Raw genomic sequence first — 20,930 nt, forward strand, 5'->3', positions numbered from 1 at the left:
CACAATCTGACAGCCGAGACAAAGCAAGTGGCTGGCCCTGTTCGAATCGATAAAGCCTCCATTAGTTTTCTAAAGAGTAACATGCAATTTGTTTCGGTGGAGCAGCATAGCATCAGTAATATTCTGCCCCTTTGACACAAAAAGCTAATGCACTATAGCCCGCCTAATGTCAGATTAAACCTACATTTCTGTCAGATGGAAATGGAAAAACGGTTAGAACGCAGCGGATCCATAAAGCATGACCAAGCCTGTTATCGCAGACACCAAATTTGTGTCACAATGGCCTTGGGGGCCAAGCTTTCGTGAAGACAGAAAAAAACCCCAGTTTCACAATCCATTGACTGAATGACTGTGATCTCACGCACACAGAAGATCAAACTTCTTAAGCAGCTATCGATCGGCTAGATGAACAGAGGCACGGCGATTGATCCAACCTCGGGATGACCTCATCGCTACCTTTGACACAGCAGGAAGGCACAAATAGAAAAGGCAGAAGGGTAAGCACACTTCTCACCCATCATTTCCTAAAGAATGTGTGGATGTATCACTCTCAAGCACCCTGGTGGTCAGGGAATCGATAGTCTGGAGAGTTGGCCTATGAATAAAATGGACAGGCTCAGTTCCCTTAAATCAGCACTCTTTCAGCTCGCGCAGTATATCCTGATGAATCCACTGACTCGGGTTAGATCATCCAAGGGGCGGGACCGGCTTCTCTTTGAGAGATGATCATGATGGACATGTTGCCAGTGTTGCAAGAACAGACCCACAGGAATCCGCCCTCCTCTAAGGAAAATGCTGATCTGAGAGGATCTCGCTCCCACCAGCTGACAAGTCGATAGACAAATGGCTCCGCTTGCCTCTAACCTCTCAAACTACTGGCCCTCCTTCTTCTTGTCCTACTCCTCAGTTTGGGCGTCTACTGCCAAACACTCCACCATTTACTTTCATTTTATGCGCGTGCAAATGCACCCATGATTAATTTATACAGCCGAGCTCTATCAGATCGAAGTGACCAGGAGACATTCTGGACGAGGTTTTAATCAAAGACGCAGCCACAGTTATTTAAACTGCTCGACTCCTTGACGCTGTTTGCCACTTTTTACAGCCAAGAGGAGCACAACCTAACAATCTGTGCTCTGTGGCTTCCTGATCATACTTTTTTTTAATCACCATCATCTTTATTACGCTAATGTGCTTGGAAGATGTCGCATTGCATGTCCTTGCTGATCCACGGTTTTACAGAATAGCTCAAATCAATGTCTTCAAGCTTGGTTTGGTAGGGCCTTGGGGAGTTTTACACGGCACTTCATGGGTGAAAGGGCACGAATGAAGTGTGTAAGGGTGATGTCTTTCTGACATCGCTATTTCCAAAGGCCGCTGAGTGTTTCCAGTAAAAAACAACGGAACCCTAAGAGGATTCCCACAGCCAGCTTTTTATTAGAAAAGCCAACGCCAATCGTCCCACAGCTCTGCCAAAAGGCAATCAATAGGACTTTTTGGAAAACGGGGTGCAATAGTGCACACTTTTTACTGTCCCACAATCAATAGGAACTGTGAAGAACAGTGCCGTGAGCAAACACACAAACAGATGAAAAGTGGCCCTGGACACAAGGCACAAGGGGCTTGTTTGGGACCAGACTTAGATTACCTTGAAAAAACCACCACAGGCTTCTGCTGCAACTGTGATTGACTCACAGAAGTGATTTAATTAACAAACCCCTTAACTAATGAATCAATTAAGCAATTGATTAATGCGCGCCACCCCTATGGATTACAGCTGATACTGACCATTAAAGATAAATTGTGTTCAATTTGGAGCAGTTTACAGCAGATTACATTCAGACAGACTTTTACCTACGTACCCCTTGGCTGTGAGGGATTTGAAATCACCGAGGATTTGCCAAGTAAAACACGGTGATTGTGACATTGCTTCTGTATGCTGAAGGAGTATTACTGCAGCATTAAATACATGCATATTATCTTTATCTCACTTGAGTCCTAAAGCTGTGCTGCAGGGCTAAGTTCCCTAAAATCCTTCCTTTCTGCAGATTAATAATAGATGCTTAAAAAAAAGGAAGAAATACTTAATGACTGCACCTCGGCTGCTGGATCTCAAAATCACATTCGAGTGGGAGCTCGTGCAGCAGTTCGCCCTGGCCTCCACTCTAATTACACCATCGGCAGGTTTTAGATGCAGGTGATAGCTGGAAAAGCGGCTACGCCTCTTAAAGGCCGTGCCTAGCACGCATTGTGCATTCTGCTACAGTGGCACAAACAGAATTAATATTCAGATGGAGAAATGAGACACGGCATCCGCAGATGGCACGACGAAATTGAATACTTGTACTGAAATCTCTGCAGTGATAGGAGGAAACTGGAGGACAAAATAGTACGAAAAGTGGAGGGAAAAATAATAACTGCAGATCTTTAGTATGTTACATAACCATCTACTGTTTGACAACTCAATAAAACCGATCACGCTAGGATTTTTTTTTCGTTTAATTTGAGCAAAAGAGCTCGACGTAAGAGACAGGGATGTCCTGTGTTTCAGGCAGTGACGCGAGTTTTGAGCACATAACCCCCGACTGCAGACTCCCGGTTTGTTCATATGTTTATTATTACGCTATTACACCCTCTCTTTTTCATCTGGCGTCCTAAGTGACAGGGCTCCCCTTCCTTCATGGGCCACGTGCGTGCGTGACACTGCGAGGTTGCCACCACTTGACCCGAATCTGCCTGAGGCTCCGAGCTGAGCCTCCACAGCACAGGATGTCATTCTAATCCACATCTTTTTGTTTGGAAAAAAAGAAGAGGATACCCTGCATTGTGCTTTTTAGAGCACCTGCTGTAAATGATTTTGGTTGTCTGACATTGAGTGCAGTGCATTCACACAGACACACACACACACTGTATATCTGTCACTTTGGTCCATTATGGCTCACTCTGTGGTTTTACCTGAAGATCAATAACTGCAGTTGTTAGGCAGCCTGGTGGTCTGTGAGGGAGGTGGAGGACGGAGAGAGGCCACTGGGCTGTGCAGACATGAGGTTTTTGTGAGTGCTACACCTACTCAGCTCCTCAGTGTCACAGAGACGTTTAATTTTTCATCTTTTCAAGACGTATTCATTAAAAATAAATAAATAAATACGAATAAATGGTTTATGTGGGTATGCTTGCAAACGAATGCGCATCTAAGATCATTCCAATCAGAGGTCTCAAACATAAGGTCCGGGGGCCAGAATTGGCCAAACTGACGCACATCTTTGGAAAATGCGACAGAGGGCATCAATTTCTGAATTTCATAGCTTTCATAGTTTTTCCCTCCTGGTGAAGATCCACTGCCATTCATACTACACCAAGGCACTTAAGGATAGATAAGCAATAACAATTAAAATGCAGAAAAGTTTTTTTTCACTGTGTGCTGTAATTTTTTTTTGTTTTTACAATGAAGCCACAGAAAAAGCAAAAGAATAGGACATTTTTCGCCAATTAATGTGAAGTACTCTCTTATACCTGTAATAACCGTACATTTTTCTGCAATTTTATAAATTCATGCTGACAAACTTCTTTCATTTAGCACTGCAGCATTTCTTTATCATGTTGAAAACCACACAATGAAAGCTACTGTTAAAACTGCACTTCTTCACATGTGTTTAATTAAATGGAATTAAATGTGTAATTAAACATCTTTCTCCTGACAGAAGCTGGTTTGGCCGACTTGAAATCAGAGTGGGATGCATGTGTCCCACGATGCTTATAAGTTTTGGGAAAACAACCTTCTATATGGCTCCATCCATGACATAGTTACAATAAGGGGAAAATGCAAACTAATCATTCAAGATTATTCAAATTTGTCTTTAAGGTTTTATTGACTCTTAAAGCGTCCTCACGAACACTTGAGAGAATTTTCAATAAAGCCACTAAGCTCCGTTCTGGTACACCTTCACAATGTTACTCCAATATTGAGAGCGAACAGGCCACCGGTGTTTTAAAGATGCTGCTCTTTTTAGCTTTAAAAGCACACCAAAGATATAACTGTCCCATATTATGCAGGCCATTTTATTACAGTGACTAATATTTCCAGAACAAAACCTTTCACGTGCCTCGATGGTCCCGGACTCGCCGGGGGATTTCTGCACCAGGAGCTGTTCCGCGAACCTGTCGGACCCTCTATTGCCATGTGACAAATATCTCAGCCAATAAAGAGCGAAACGGGATTCGCTTCATTGTGTGAATTATTGAAGTGGACAGTGTGAGAAATTTATGGCCCAAAATTCATCCACACTCCGAGCGCATAATACGTTTCCAATCCCAAACCCGAGCCTCTCCGCGAGCCCAGATCCTGTGCCACATTATGCAAGAGGGCTGACGCAACGGGGTGTACAACCCCCCCAACCTCAAATGCATATTTCTGCTCATAGTGTATTCAGCTTCCTAACAAGCTGACACAGAGCTGGCGTATTTTTTTCTCCATGAGCCCAAATCACCGTCTTCAATCTGTAGTTGGCAAGCTCACAATCACTGGTATGAAAATAACTCTGTTGTTGACAGGCTACCTTAAATAATATACCACCTGCATGCACATCTGTACCGCCAGCTTCAGCGTCCTCACGCACTGAAGCACAGAGGAGGCGATCAATCCGGCACATGATAGAGAAGAGACTAAAAATACTTCTCCCCCCTCCCCCCCCCCGCTTTCTTTTGTTCTAATTCACACTAAAAGATGGTAGTGTTGGACAACCCCAATGTTCTTAATGAAAGAATATGCAGGCTGAGACTAAAAGGCCTCTGTTCTTTTTTAGGTCCCTTGTGCATGCCTTTCATTATCCTCATTCCCAAAAGACTGTCGCTAATGCACTCCTTTGAATTCATTTTATCAGTTCGTATTATTAGGCCTCAGAGCAGGGTTTGACCTTGGCCATTCTTGTAGCCTAAAGTGAGCATATTCTCACCACTCCTCTCCCTCCGTCTCTCTGTGCCACATTTCAATAAAGCCCAAACCGAAATTAAATGTGGCCTCTTGCCAGAGAGTGACCAGCAGACTCCCCTCCTTTGAAAACTTAAAAGCTATTCTGTGTCAAGTTAGAAAGCACAGAAAAACACGGGCTTAAGGGAACAACACCTCAGCGTAAAAAGCACAACATGATACCGGCAAAGAACTCGGCGGTGAAGGTCAAAAATATTGCCTTGCCAGTCAACAAGCTCAACAATGCTGATGGCCCGAATCTAATGAGATCCCCTTGCATCAACACGGCCGCGAGCAGCACTTTTTTGTACTGTTAGGTGGCCACACAATCCTCTTTTTGACCTCTCTGTAAGGCCAGTGTGCCACAGTAAATTAAAACTACAAAGGGTGGCTTTGGGACATGTGCCAGTACAGAATCCTCAACTCCCCTTGCTTCAAATTTTTTGGCTGACAGACCTATTTCTCACCCCTCGCTCCCTTTACATCACTATGGCTGGACATACTCCTACCCAGAAGCAGTCATGGACTCACCACGGTGAGGGAAGTGCTTGCTACTGCTTGACCCGAATATCTGCCCAGGGCTGGAGGCAGCGAGGGCATGGCGAGCCATTCCAAGCCTTCGCTTTTACAAAAATCACCACAAAGGAAAACTCGTGACCGTTCCTAAGTGCCAAACAGACCCTGCTCGCCCCGGGGTATACATGTGTAAGGGTAGTATTAAGAGCTGTTTTACGTGCCAGCTTTATGCAGTGCAGTAATTCCCCCAGCTTACACCATTTGACTTTCATAAGGAGTTTGAGCAGTAAGTGTGCTCAACCTCTGCACGAAAGTCTCCCCGCAGACAGATGTGATTTGTGTATATCGCGGTGTACTGTAGGTGGAATTAATGACCGGTTACACGGAACAATCTCCCACACTGAGACATCGGCTAAGTTGTGATTCATTAAAACATTAACAGCTGAATGTCAGCAAATGGAACTCAATTAATTAACACCTCCCCCCCCCCCCCCAAAAAATAACCCCAGCTGCACCAACTTCCCACAATGCAGCCACATCTGCAGGCTGTGCCATCCAGACAGCATGTCAGCAATGACAGACACACAGCAGCCAGAGCAACAGAGAAGCTGAGAGTTGTGTGACCGAGGGTCTGCATTGGAATTGTACCCGACTTTCGACTCCAAGAAAGGGGGTCGGAAAACACAATATAAAGGCGAATGGAACGACATTAGAACCGCTTGACCTCAATGTTACCCTAAAGCAAGACTCTAGTGCCATCTATTGAAAACGCTTAAAACAAATCAGTATCTCCATACAGTCAACTGCTTTTGGTAGTACTTTTTTTTCACCCCCTCTTCCTTGAGCACAATTCTTCCTTCTCCTCTGGCATTCAATATTGGTTAATCGAACATATTCGGGTTGATTACTTGTTGATGAGCAGAGATGCAGAAATGCAGGTGGGATAGGAATCACAGAAGCGCTTGTGCGCCTCATGCTAATGAATTTGCTTTTGTGCAAACTGGATTGGATTCTTCTTTCTTTTTTTCTGTATCGGAGCCACTTAAGAAAATTGGATATTTGATCATGTTTGAATATGTATATATATACATATTTGTATTATTATTATTTTATTTTTATTTAATTTATTTTTTTTGCGGAAAACTTCACATAAACTACACGGCAGAGGATAGCTCGGTAACAGATCAGATTGAGGGGGTAAATCGGTGGAGTTCGGTGTGATTACCTTCTTTGAGCAGGCGGGAGTGGATAAGGAGAATGAGAAAGCAGCAGATCGCCGCTCCGGTCAGTGCCCACGCAACTCTGAGCAGCTGCATCCTGGCGTGGGAAGGTTTTGTGGCGGACCGAGACAGCCGTGCAAGCGGGAGAGAGAGATAGACGCACACTCCACCTCAGCTCACAGACACGCACTGACTCATATTCTGTTGGCCATGGAATGCAGCTTTCGTGCAAATAAAAAAATAAAAAAAATAAACAATGAAAAAAAAATCCCCACTTGATAGTCCGCTTTAGACGTGACACAGAAGGAAGGAGGATGGGATTCCGCAAAAATAAGCGCGCTCGCTTCGTCGCCGGTGCGTCAGAGTGATTTCCAAACAGAGGGGTGATTAACCCCAAATCACAGCCTGAGCGGCTGGCATCTTTCCTCACACCACTTCTTCTGCTTCTTTTGCTCCTTCAGGGGTCTCTCGCCGGCTTCACGGGAGTGTCGGTCACGACGGGTACGGGAGAGCGGGCTGCACCCCTCGGTGTGTCTCCGTCTATGAGTGCGCACGGCGGTCCACGGCGATGCGGCGCGCAGATGATGATCACCGCTCTCCGCTGCATGTTACGCACATCTCTCCCACTGCCTGAGAGACAGAGGCGAACACTGCCAACCAAGTCGCTTCACAGCCTCTCTCTCTGTCTCTCTCTCGTTTTCCCCCTCTCTCTCTCCCTCTCTCTCTCTGTCGCGCTGTCTCTTTCTCTCTTTCTCCCACTTTTTCGCCATATCGCTCGGCCGATCCGTCACTTTCTCTCTACCCCCCGCCCCCACTCTACCTCTCAATCCCCGACCCCCTATTCCTCCAGTCCAGTGCAACTCTTGGCATTTTACGCACGAGAACGATACAGTTTCATAAACTATGCATCTCCAGGATATTCCCCGTTCTGAAAACACCCCCATTCAAGATCTAAGATTAAGAGGCGCTGAGGTCAGCAATCGCCCCCCCCCCCCCCCCCCCCCCCCTTCTCTGCTCAGGTTCTTCCCATCAACCTTCCCATGCATCCTCCCATCAATCATGTAGCAGATTAATAAGAAACAGTTGCGGCCAGACATGTGGGAACATCTTACTTTCTGTCCCTCATACGTGATCCACTGCCCCCCCCCCCTCCTCTGCTTAGCTCCAGGTTACGTCACAACTCTCCAAATAATCTCCTCCGGGTACAAAGCAGGAGACATGGTAGTGCTGTAAGAAAAAAAAAGACGCTAGCCTCCACGAATAAATAAATAATAGTGATCCGAGCATATTTTCTGGCTAAAGAGGAAATTTAAAAATGCTGATTTTAGTTTTGGAGCCTGTACATCTCTTTTTCTTCTTCTTCTTCTTCTTCTTCTTCTGCTTTTTTTTTTAAATGCACGGGAAATTGTGCGTACCTCCATATTAGTCAAACCTTTTAGATATTGGAACAGGCAACAGGTTTGGCTAGTTAGCTCAGCCTCATCATTCACCGCCCCCCACATACCCAACAGCAAACCTATGACAGGTGCAGCCTAAATTTCCTCTGATTAAAACAATCTAAACAGCTGATACTGTTGCAATTTCTTAACAAAAAATACATTTAGTGCTCTTTTCATCATTCGAGCTTTGAATGGGTATCATGATCACGGGAATGAAAGCAATCCAGATGGAGGAGGACCAAGGCTGAATGGCCACACAATGGCACGTGTAAGCCTTTACCCTAACCCCCTCTGCACGGCACAAAAAGCACTGCCATTGTTTCAGTTTGTGTGTTGTCGCATTTTTCGAGGCTCGACCGATGTGGGACTTGCCGAGTGATGTGAAATGTGAAATAAATATTCATTCATTTATTTATCCGCTGAAGTTGATTCTGCCATTTGGGAGAGAGCGTGGCCAGTCTGCACACAATAACCCATATGGCCGCTCAAGTGATCACAGCATCTGAAAGCAGCGTCTCCTCCTTGGGGTGTTTGCACGTTCCGTTCCCTGCATCTGTGTATTTATAATTGAATCACAATGACACGGCTGGAGAACTGACAGTGCCACTCAAACCAGAAAACCGTTATTCCAGTGTCAATAAGGTTGGCCCCTGCAGTTACTGCTACTAATTAGCTGATAACAATCTCCGTTGGCTGAAATGTGTGCCAGACTCTCTGTGTGTGTCTTACCACACGCGTGTTATTTCTTTCCCTACACTTCCCAGCCTCGTCAAATGAAGCCGTGATCCATCCATCTACTCCATGGAAAGCAATTAACAGAGACTTGACCTCGACATGGATTTGGGCTGAGGAGGCCGAATGTGTGCCCATGACTGTGTGGGTGTACAAAGCCGCCATTGTCATCGGCGGACTCTACAAGTCTATACTTCCTGGAAAGAGCAAAAGTGGCTAAATCTAACTGTATGTCAGGTTTGACAGCTGGATGTTCCGAGACAGAGTGATGGTTTGATCTGTCAGAGGAAACCAATTACAGCTGTTCACGAGGTTGCCATCTTTATGCAACCCTGACATCTCACCTCACACGTTTGAACCACACGCACCAACATCCACCATATGTACAGCGCTAAGAACGGCTTCTTTTTTCTTTTCTTTTTTTTTTCACTACCAGTTTAAGGTGGCACCAGCAATTTGCGTAACTGCGAGTAAATATTTAGAACATGAAAAGAATTCAGCTGCGCAGCTTTTACATCAACCAGCAATTAGGCTTTTGTGTTATTTATAAAGTAGAAATGTGCTTCTCCACAAACTCTGGAGCGAGCAGCCGAGGCTTGAGCTCACTCACTCAGCACGGAACAGCATCCGCAGGCAGTGCATCCATTTGTACAGTGCGTACAGTAACTCAAATAAAACAGCGAGAATGTTGATGGAGTTCTGCTTCCTTCACATGTCTATGCCTTTTTTAATTTTTTTCTGTCGAGTTTTCTAAAACCCCAAGAGTTACAGGAGTTTATGAATATATAAAGCAGTTCAAGTAAGTTTTCACATGTACAATTATATTTAGGCTACTCGTGGTTAATGTTGTATTATGTGAGATATCTTCGCCTAGTCAGAGATGCTGTTTTCATTAGCGTGCAGAAGCTGTGCTGGATCCTAGATAAAGCTCTACTTTCCACGTTTTAAAAATCCTATGGCACATGGACATCGATGCCAGCAGTGATTGTGTTCATTTTCCAAACATCGCTGCAGCATATCTGCCAGAAACCAACCTGGATTAAGATCTGCTAAAACACCTGACGCCTGTGGTGAGGGAGGGCATATTTTAAACGTTGTGCAAGAAAGTGTATATATGGTAAGATTCTTTTAGGCTTAAAAAAAAGAAAAGAAATATCCATATGATCTCTTACACAGATGTCATTGTCATTCATACTGCACCTTTTATCTCCAGGAGTTATTGTAAACAATAGTGTTGGCGGAGGAGAGAGATATTTAAGTCAAAGGCTAATGTTTTGTTGACCTGTCCATCTACCCCAGAGGAAACAGCTACTGCAAAACTGATATTTTATTTCCTCTAATCAAAATGTCTATTGCAGATTACCCTAATTGTTTCTTTTATTGGACATCATCAGAAATGTTTCTTTCAAAAATTGATGAATCTCCTCCACAGCCCGTAAACTTAAACTTTGTATGTAAATTGGTGGAGTTCTGCTTTAAATTGGATTTCTGTATTGTTTTTCCTTTTTCTTCTGGCCTAGAAAACGTTGCACGTTTAAAAAAAGCAAAATTACCATAAAGCTTTGTAATAAAACACACTAAACCAATATGAGCAAATATAGTATATTCTCTTTGTCTCCAACGGAAAAGCATTCAAAGGCACAAGCTAATTTATAGTATATCATCCTACATGATTATTACTTACTAATGAGCTTACTGCTGGGGGTTTCACACTATGTTTAGCAGTTCTCCTATAATTAAAAAAATATGCTTAATACACTCACATATAGACATTTATACACAGTATAAACTGTAAGGATCACTATCTTGTGTAACAGTTTCATCTCTGAACTTTAATTTTGTCACCCAGCACACAGGGTCTCATTTTTTTTTTTTGCGCTACTTCCTTAGGGATCAACTGTTCTGTCTAGACGCTATTATAAATCCCTGTTAGGCAGTTTCTTGCATTATATGCAACTCCTTTTCTATATTACAAAGAGATAGCAAAAATGTTTTGAGATAAGTTTTGGAATACTGAAATTCCTTTTTTTTTGTAAATTATTAAACAATTTCCTTCGTCTCTATCCTCACATCACCCACCTACACTGCTGCCACGTCTCCTCTCTCACTTTCTCCTTCCCTATATTGCCACCTCCTCACTGCTATGCTTTTCCTTGCCAAGAGCCAGGAGAGGCGTTACTTGCTTTGTCCTCTGTACAGGTCACTGGCTGTATGCCAAACAGAGCCCATGCCAATAAAAGCCATGAGTAATGGGCTAAAACTTCTACATTCACTGTGTTTCCCATTATTTCCCATGGCCAATAAATCTGAAGAAGGGCTTAATCAGAGGGAAAAGCTGGAACATACGGCCCATGCCCAGTAGGGTGTTCAACACAAGGATTCTTACAGTTTAATCAGAGATAAAAGTTGAGGTGGCAGCCACCAATAAGGCTTCGCTTGTGACCCACTTTGTCTTCTGACAGGTGGAGCCATTATTGTTTCGGGAGATGAACACACTGCTGCTGTCATGCAACAAAGCTGCCTCTGGGCCTCTGAGATCAGGTCGAGTCTTAATAGAGTCCCCGAAGAACCTAATAGACAGGTAATTGAATAAATGTTGCAAAATTCATGAATTGCTCAGTGAAAAACCAAAGTTTCAAGGCAGAATAGGGCAGTCTAATATGTCTGTCAGCATTTTAAACAGCATGCCAACCAAATGTGACAGAGCCAAAAAAGATTCTTGCTGAAAAGAGGATATCTTTCTCCACAGTCACTAGGATGGTTATCATTATTATTCACAATTGCATAGTTATGCTGTAACACCTTATTCATAGCATGGCACATCAATCCCACTTGCACACTTACACCACAAAGGAACATAATTTGTTAGCTGTGGTTAACAGGGTAAAACTGTAGATATACAGTATGAAAAGCCTTCATTTTAAAAAGCTGGCACAAACCATTCCTCCAACTCTGGAGAGACCTAAAAAAAAAAAAAAAAGCTTTCTAGCTTGGATACAGGAAGGGAAAATACACTATCGGCAAACAAAATGTTAGCTTTTCAGACTAGCTTCTGCTAATTAGCTAACCGACTTTTTAGGAGGATTTGTATTTAAAATTAGCCCATTATATTTTCCATTGGAATTAAAACAAAAGTCAAATACTAAATGGTTTGTAAATCAGCATGAAAATATTTGATTTAAAGAAAATAGCCAGGGAGAGTAATATTAGCATTAGCGAAGGTTACTTCGGATTGTGTTTCCAGCTAGTTTTATTTGAGGTGTTTTGCTTTAACTGTTGGGTTTGCTTGTATTCTGCAAAACCTATCCATCTATCTATCGATGAAAATTCTGCTCTTGGCCAACATATTAAACCATAAAAACTGCACTTCATGGATCACCCAGTGTGTGAGAATGTGCCATTAATTGATTGATTGGAACACATTTCTCCATGGACATGAGTGTGAATGGATGAACGAGGCTTGAAGTGTAAAAAAGTTGGAGTGGTCATCAAGACTAGAAAAGCACCATATAAATTCCTGCTCGAGATGGACTGGAGGCTCCTCGCATGTTTTGGAATCAGACACAGCTTTTCCAAAGAAACAAAAATCACCCTATAATGACAAAGCACTTTTAAGATTTTGTTCACATAAAAACAGAAAAGCCGCTACATGTTTCACATTGCTTACTGTCAGTCACACTGACACTTGGGGAAAGAATCCAAGCATCTATCAAGAAGTTACCTGTGAAAAGACCTAGAGCTGGGCGATATATCGAGTTTTTAAAAAATATCGATATATTTTTATACGAGATATAAGATGTGACAATATCCTTTATATAGATATAGTCTATGTTACGTTATAACTATACTTGTGGAGCCGCAAGTTTGCCTCTCTTTCGTCCACTTTTGTCTTTACGCAACATTACTCGGCCTCGCCCCTTCTTCACTGAACACAAACCCCCCTCCCCCCCATCGCTTCACCTGCAGGCAGCGACAAGATGGACACGGCAAATCTCCGTTAACGAGTTACTGCGCATCGCCCCGTGCGTGGGGCTGGACGCCGTCAACGTGTTAGCTAGCTAACCACGCTAACGAGCTAACCACGCTAACGCCATGCAGCCCAGAGGCGCTGCACAGCCTAAAATCTTTTCATTTTCTCAAAAGTTGAAAGCCTTATGTATGAATTCTGGTTGTGCTTGATGGCCGCGAACCGATTTTATGTGGTACACAGCGCTCAGCAATCTGTCAAAAAATGTTTTAATACGACTTTGGTAAGCTAAGGTGCTGCACCGGTTGATGGATTGTCAGAGCATTACGGCGACCGAGGAGCCTTGCGGAGTGATACGTACTGTGCTTCAACGTAATATTACCCTACTGTGTATAAGGACCATAAATGGCACCTGTTAAGAGACGTGGTTACGAAGAGGATTTCAAACTCAATGCTGTCAGTCAGTCACACAGTAGAAGTTGGGAACAGAGCAGCTGTGAAATCTGTCTTTGTTACTATGCTCTGCGTCTTTTAGTTTACATTTTGACTGCACAATTGTGAGCTTTTTGTTATGCACAAAAACAACATTGTTTTCTTTTATTTATGCAACATTATTATTTAATAAATGCTCATAATTTATTTTTGAGTAAATTTTATGTACATCTATGCTCTATGTTAATAAAAGTGCCCGTGTGACACAGCTTTGACTAAGAACTCTCTTTTTGTTCTTACTTTATGGCTTAAAATGGCTTAAAAAATATCTAGATATATATCTTATATCGCCATCCAGGTAAAAAATATCGAGATATGAATTTTGGGTCATATCGCCCAGCCCTAAAAAGACCCCACCTTAGATATCTGTCCTGTTTTTGCCTTAATATCTGTGAAGCATTCGTTAGGGAGATGTCAATTAATTTTCCACACCATGAAGTTTGTGTGTTTTTAGTAAATATGTCTAATTTCACTCATTATGCAACTCATGAGGATATCAACGGTAGAAACATCTGAGGTATAAAGATAAAGATCTATGTCTATGACGGGTTTATAAGTATTCTTAAAAAAAAATAGAAAAAATACTTGAATTCCTTTTCCTTTTCTAATCCACTTCTGTTCTTGGAGAACATGATATCCTTGCTGAGCCGAATCAAAAAAAAACAAACCCCTCTTTCAGTGGTTTACAGAGCATGCACATTTTTTTGGAGCATTCTGTCAAGGTTTTCTGCCTACTTTCCATTGCAGTCAATAATTGAGTAACCTGACAAGAGTATTTTATTCAGCTGCACATTTTTTAGTCATTGCATGTATTGCTTCTCTTAGAATTTCATCTCTTTAGGAGCTTTTATGACGACAGTATGCAAGGAAAATGAGCCACGTTCGACCCACATAGAAATCATTATATGTTGTAATGTGATACAGGAAATGGCATATTGATGGTTTAATCTAAACATCTTAAACGTTTAACATGATTTTAATTAGAAACGATGTCACCCACACAACTAAGTTTTAACAGTATTCATGATTAAAGCTCACGCACAACATATTTAATTAAGTTGTGTTACCGGAAGCCTGACATAGTGATGGACTCATTCTCTTGAGGCCCCTACTAAGCTTCTTACATTTCCTGTAGTGAGACGAGAAAAACAAGCAACGAAAAGGCATCTCTACTGTCACCTCCTGCCAGTTGTTCCCGGTCAGATCCAGGTGTAATTCTGGTTCATCCAGCTGTGTGTGTCAGACACTAAAACACATGAAAGCCTGTTTTTCCAATAGTAAAATGTGCATAGTCATTACCACAGTAAGGGTGTTAAATAGATAAATGGTAAATGGACTGGTTCTTATATAGCGCTTTTCTACTCATCTGAGCACTCAAAGCGCTTTACACAACTTGTGCATTCACCCATTCACACCCAGTCGCACAAGCACATCTTTCTAAGTGCTTTATAGCATTCACACACTTTCATACTCCAATGGATGCATCGGAGAGCAATTTGGGGTTAATATCTTGCCCAAGGATATTTGGCATGCAGACTAGGGGAAGCCAGGAATCGAACCACCAACCTTCCAATCAGTAGATGACCTGCTCTACCACCTGAGCTACAGGTTGATTCAATGAGTTGTTTCAATTCAATGTTTTTATAGCCCCAAATCACAACAACAGCCGCCTCACAGCGCTTTATGTTATAAGGTAAAGACCCTACAATAATACAGAGAAAACCACAAAAATCAAACAAACGAGTGTGAGCAAGCACTTGGTGACAGTGGGAAGGAAAAACCCCTTTTAACAAGAAGAGACCTACAGCAGAACTGAAGTTGATTTCGTCCAGCAAACCGAACTCCAGTTATAAAATGGCACTTTCTTGAACACTCTAGAAGAAAAGATAAGTCATGCTTAATATTTGGGGTAATATAGTAATATTTTGTTGTGTATAAACTCCTGCAAGTGCTAATGGTGCTTTCTTTTAGCTTACAATGGTTCCTTTACGCAATTATGTAACGTCGTGTTCAATAAACTGAATGACAGCGCAGACTGAAGCGCTCTAACAACAGCAACAACAAAACCATGTTTGGTTTACAGTTTAGTTACTGCCCAGTTATCTTGAAATTAAATGGCAAATGAAAGCAACAGCTTTGATAATTAAATATTTAACACAAAATTATCAGCAGCACCAAACACAAGTGTATCTAGCAAGTGTTTTAATTGTCCACAGGGAGAGTTGTTGGTAATGATACCCAGGAGACAGATTAAAAACCAAATGTGCCTGTGTCACCATTAACGGTTATGAGGATCAGGTATCCCACCTGTTTTGTTTTGGATCTATTTTAGAAGGGTTTCCATTGAGCACAAACAATGTAGCTAACCTGGTCTTACACAAATAACAGACACATAAAAAAGACAAATTTGCACTGAATAATTATTAGTTAGGAAACTGTAGCAAGTCTCAGTGGTCATCACCTTTGTCAAATTTAAAAGTAGTGTCATGCAAAGCAGCACGTCTGCAGTTTGAGGTTGTTGGCAAGGTTTTTTTTGGTTTTGTTCTGGTTGTCTTCCAAATTATGGAGGTTATAAGTGATTAAAACTGAAATTCTAAGTGAAAGTTTGGAAAGCATTGGGTAAGCTAATGAGACCCACTGCATGACGAGCAAGTTCAGCTCCACCAGAAAGCCCAAACGATAAAGAACATTTTGTTTTCTTTCTACAGACTTAACAGATATTTCAAAGCAACATATTTTTAATTATTAGTGACCTGGAAGTTTCTAAAACACATCTGTCATCATATTAGTAATTTAAAAAAACAGTTTAAGCTGCATAGTCTCATTTCTTTTAATCAAATTCACAAATGAAAGCTTGAACATGTTTGGAAATCAGACTCGTAAACAGCACAGCATAAGTGGCGCTACACAATATACAGCAGTTTCCAATATATAAATAAAATTGACAGCATTATTAACTGTCTTAATCTGTTTCAGTTTTTAGCCAAAAAGCGCCATCGCTGCTAAACTGTTGTAATTACAGAGTCAAGGAACGGCAGCTCACATCAGTGTCAACGCAAATATCTCTCTGTGGCGGACTTCAGTTCGCTTTCAACATGAGCACTTTCGGAGGATAGCTGACTTCATCATTTAAATATTGATCAACTTTTGTAATGAGGATGTCATATTCAATCTGTTACCGTGTAATTAAAAATCAATATTCTATCAACTTTAAATGAACCGCTCTTTCTGTGTTATTCTCGATTGACTGAAAGAAAGTTAATTGACTTGAGTCTCAATTTTCATACCAATCTCCCACGTGGGCAACATCGTCGCTGGTTTTAAATGTGGTCAAAATATCCTGTTGGTGCATTTCGGAACACATCACTGAGTCTCTGGCGGGGAGGCAGAGAATAATGGATGAGCTCTCAGCATACGACAGCCCAATCACCTTATCCATAGGCAAAATTAAAATCCTCCTGCAATATGTGTCTTATTCTGTATACATATCAGTCCAGTCAATTTTGTAGTAACTACATTGATTTTGCATTGTAAAATACGTCAAACCCGTTTTTATGTGTTTTGGATCATTACTGGATTCTTATATAGTATTTCAATGCGTCTAAAGTACATTGTGAATTAATGATGCACAGCTGGCTGCTACAGGATGAAAAGCAATACAACGGAAATTGAAAAGCAGCAATAGCATTAAAGCAGGGGAGGCTGTGGCCTCTCTGGCCAGAACAAAATTCAATTGTGAAAATAGAGTAGATAATGATAATATTTGGTAGCAGCATTGTCTGGCACGAGTGAAAAAAAAGAAAAGAAAGACAAACAAAGAGCTCCGCTCACTAGATTGCTGTAACCTTGAATATCACCCTGGGAGGCCTGCATTCATCTGTGAGTTAAAAAAAAAGAAAGGCATTTGAAAAGAAATGTGATTATTAGATGACGGCACGCAGAGAGAAAGAAACGAAAAGAGAGGGAGCCAGAATGGAGCAAGATGTCCATAGAAAAGAGGGGAGAAAAAGGGGTCAGACATTTAAAAAAATAAAAAAAAAGTCTACCAGGGCACGAGGAAGAGAGCGAGTAAAGCATATGGAGTGACATGAAGGGTGAGATGATTCACAGTTTTGCAGCGACACTTCAGTAGAAAGCCAGACACTAACACAGTCTGCCTGTCACCACAGGCTGCTGATGGACACACAATATTGGATTCATACACCGACTCTTCACTCAGATGCAGTTCCTCACTGTAGACACCTAGCCTTCAATTAAACAGTCAAAAGACCTGTTCGGAGGTCTCGTCACAGAAACTAATATGCTCGTCTGTGGTTTCAGAATAGCAAAGGGTACATAAAAAGATTTAGCATCTGAAATACTAAACTTAATCTCCACAAAATGAATAGCTAATGCATTCTTGCTCGAGTAGAGCCCGACCAATATCTCGACAGGGCCAATATATGAGCCGATAATGGCTGTTTGTTGATATATCTGTATTTACATTCATAAAGGCTGATAACTCGAAATGTAAAAAGTAAAGAACGCATGGGAGAAACACCCTTCAGCCAAGTTACCAGTGTTGGTGTTGCATATTTGAGTCCACCAGAGAGCACTGTGCAACTGCCCTGTTGGCAAAATATGTGCTTGGAGCACCACAAGTACAACAGGCGGCTGATCTTGTTGTAACAGTAAAACATGAACATTTTTGAAATGCATTGTCATATTGTCTTGGTAAGGCTTCAATATATGAAAAAAAAGAAATCAGGAAAGGAAATCTGTTCATATATATATATATATATATATAAATATAAATATATATATATATATATATATATATATATATATATATATATATATATATATATATATATATATATATTAGTGGTGCAACAATACTCGTATCGATATTGAACGTTCGATACAGTGCTTTCGGTTCGGTACGCATATGTATCAACAATACAAAATTGTTAATTTATTTTATCAACTTTTCTTCTGATGATGCTGTCTGTGTTGAGCGCTCAGTGGATCTGCGCTCGACAGTGCAGCCTAGGCAGAGTAGTCGAACGCAGATTCACTGAGCGCAGGGCAAGCTAGCAAGACAGAAGTTAAGCTCTCCTTGCAACATGGCAAATTGAACCTCCCCCACCCTCATTCAGATCTGGCGTTTGGAACTATTTTGGTTGTCATGTGACGTATGACCCTGAAGGTAAGCGCGTCATGGACAAAAGTAAAACAGTATGTCGGATGTGCCACGCAATGCTCAATTACATTGGTGGGTACTAGTGCATTAGCACAGTTAGCTCATTAACGTGTTGGCCGTCCAGCCCCACGCATGTGGCGATCCGCGGTAGCTCGTTAACGGAGATTTACCGTGTTGTGGCGTTAACGTCCTTTCAACGAGATTAACGCTGACAGCACTAGTGGGAACACGACGAATATGACTGCACATTTACTCCGACATCCTAGTGCAAAGACAAGTGAAAGCAGACAAAAACAACAAGCACGCATGCTACAAACTTTACCCGAGTCATTTAGACAGCCGTTAGCACACGATTCTCCTTATGGGGACCTGATATGTTTAATATGCTGCTGAGAATATAGCCCAGAAGAAGCGTATAGTATAGCTTTTATTTTGGAAAGATCCATTTCTCTGTAATAAACTCTCTTTTCCAAAGATGAGGGATTTCTTGATCAGATAGATTTATTTTTTTATTACTTTGTTTCAGCAACATTAAATTTAAAAACTGTACTTTTGAGTTAAAATATATATTTATAATTTTAATAAATGACAAATTAAAAAGGCATGAACATTTTATTTTTTGTATCGAAAAAATATCGAACCGTGACACCAAAGTATCGAACCGAACCGAACCGTGAATTTTGTGTATCGTTGCACCCCTAATATATATATATATATATATATATATATATATATATGAAAAGTTTTCAGCTTGTCACTACTAAACATTTAAAAATAAGTGTGTCTGTTTTTAATGCAGCATCAACTGAGAGTCTGGAGATCACTTTCATTTGATATTGGTTTTGGCCTTGCCCTCTGCATACAGAGATTCCTCCATTTTCTCTAAATATTTTAATGACGTTAGAGGACGAAATCCACAAGTTGCAATTTTGCCCCCAGAGGTTTTGTGACGATCCCAAAACTCCCCCCACTTACTTATAAAAGACTCTCACTCTCTCTTTCTTAACCCAATCACATTATCAATGACATGTTACCAACAACATCCTTGACCTGTTTCCAGCTGAGTTGTAAGATGTGAGCCTGTATTTTTATTTTTCAATTCTAAAAATCTTGGTTGAATTACAGTATTTTTGTGAAGCACGCATTAGAAATGATCAGAATAACCAAGCCTATACAGAAGTTGTTCTAGTCAACGCAAGACGTTGAAAGAAACTGGCATGGTCCTTCAAAAAGAGGCCTTAAACTGGCAGACAAATATTTTGAATACTTCATTGACAGGATAGTTTTAAGACTGTAACAGAAAGGAAAAAAGACTGACAGCATATAGTGAGAAAAAAGGGAAATACAAAGGCAACAAGACAGAAAGCTATGAGAGAAAGGAGGCAGAAACATGTTGACAGACTCAAAGAAACAAAAGCAGATAAAGTAAGCGAAAATGAGGAAGATGACAAACACTGTAAAGACAGAGCCCGTCCTCTGGCCTCTTCAGGGCTCAAACTCCCTCTGACAGCTTTAAAAAGACAGGGGATCAACACTGATTCCAACCGGGCTTTGTCTCTTTACCCCATGAAAATATGGCCTGGAATCCCATTATCCCCGGCTATAGAGATGTAAGAGCTCCATCTTCATCTCTTATTCCACAGCGCAGAGGGTATGGCACCACCTGCATTGTATATTGAAGCTGTAGAAAAAATGCTCTCACCCATTCTCGTAGACTCAAGAGGCTTTTTAGTTGAAGGGCAAATAGAAGCAGAGCAGAGGATGGATGACACTCATTTTGAGCCACAGCCATATTCACAGTGTTCAGTAACTTTGGCATACCAGTGAACAGCGTAAACTCAATTTTCACGGGAGTAACGTACAAGAGTTGAGCACTCACACACACACACACGCATATTTAGTCCCACGTGTTTTATGTCGCTTTTACACACAAACACAGAGATCACTTTGAGAATTGAGCCGGTGACAGGAGCTAGATTTGATTTTATCCCCTCTCTGCCTTCTCGGCTCTCCTTAGGGTTGTCGCACAAACAATCTCCCAGCAGCAGAAGTAGATATGAGATTAGTTTTGCGGGGTGTTGGCAAGTGGCACATGTTGGCTCTGCAACCTGTGTGTCTCTCTCTCATACGTGTGTGTGTGTTTGCTGTGTGAGGGAAAGTGTGAAGGGAAAAAAGGAGCGAGTGATCACACATACACACACATGAATTTATAGATCAGTGATCCCGCCCAGATGTACAGCATCGCACAAGGTTGCATCCAGTCGTGAGTCAAAGGCAGCTTCTAACATATTTATCAGCACATCTCTCCTACACAGACCCACATATACATACAGCATTTACGGACGCGCGCACACATACACACACACTCACTGATAATCATCTTCCTGTGTCGCTGCCAAGGGCACGGATGTCTGTT

At 41.6% G+C, this 20,930-nt stretch overlaps 1 protein-coding gene across 3 annotated transcripts in view; it reads right to left on the reverse strand.

The window, feature by feature from the left end:
• Positions 1–20,930, reverse strand: part of LOC146499717 (chemokine-like protein TAFA-5) — a 181,121-nt gene that overhangs the window by 118,707 nt on the left and 41,484 nt on the right. Inside the window, exons 1-2 of one of the 3 annotated variants that reach the window (XR_014870392.1) lie at positions 13,685–18,083; positions 6,708–12,606 (exon numbers count right to left, since the gene is read on the reverse strand). The exons of the other annotated variants lie outside the window; for them this stretch is intronic. The gene's annotated coding sequence lies outside the window, so the exon portion shown is untranslated. Of the gene's footprint in view, positions 1–6,707; positions 12,607–13,684; positions 18,084–20,930 lie in introns of those variants that run through there. 3 annotated transcript variants of the gene reach the window in all.

This window comes from Neolamprologus multifasciatus, chromosome 17, assembly GCF_963576455.1.
Source record: "Neolamprologus multifasciatus chromosome 17, fNeoMul1.2, whole genome shotgun sequence".
In the NCBI taxonomy this organism is placed as follows: domain Eukaryota; kingdom Metazoa; phylum Chordata; class Actinopteri; order Cichliformes; family Cichlidae; genus Neolamprologus; species Neolamprologus multifasciatus.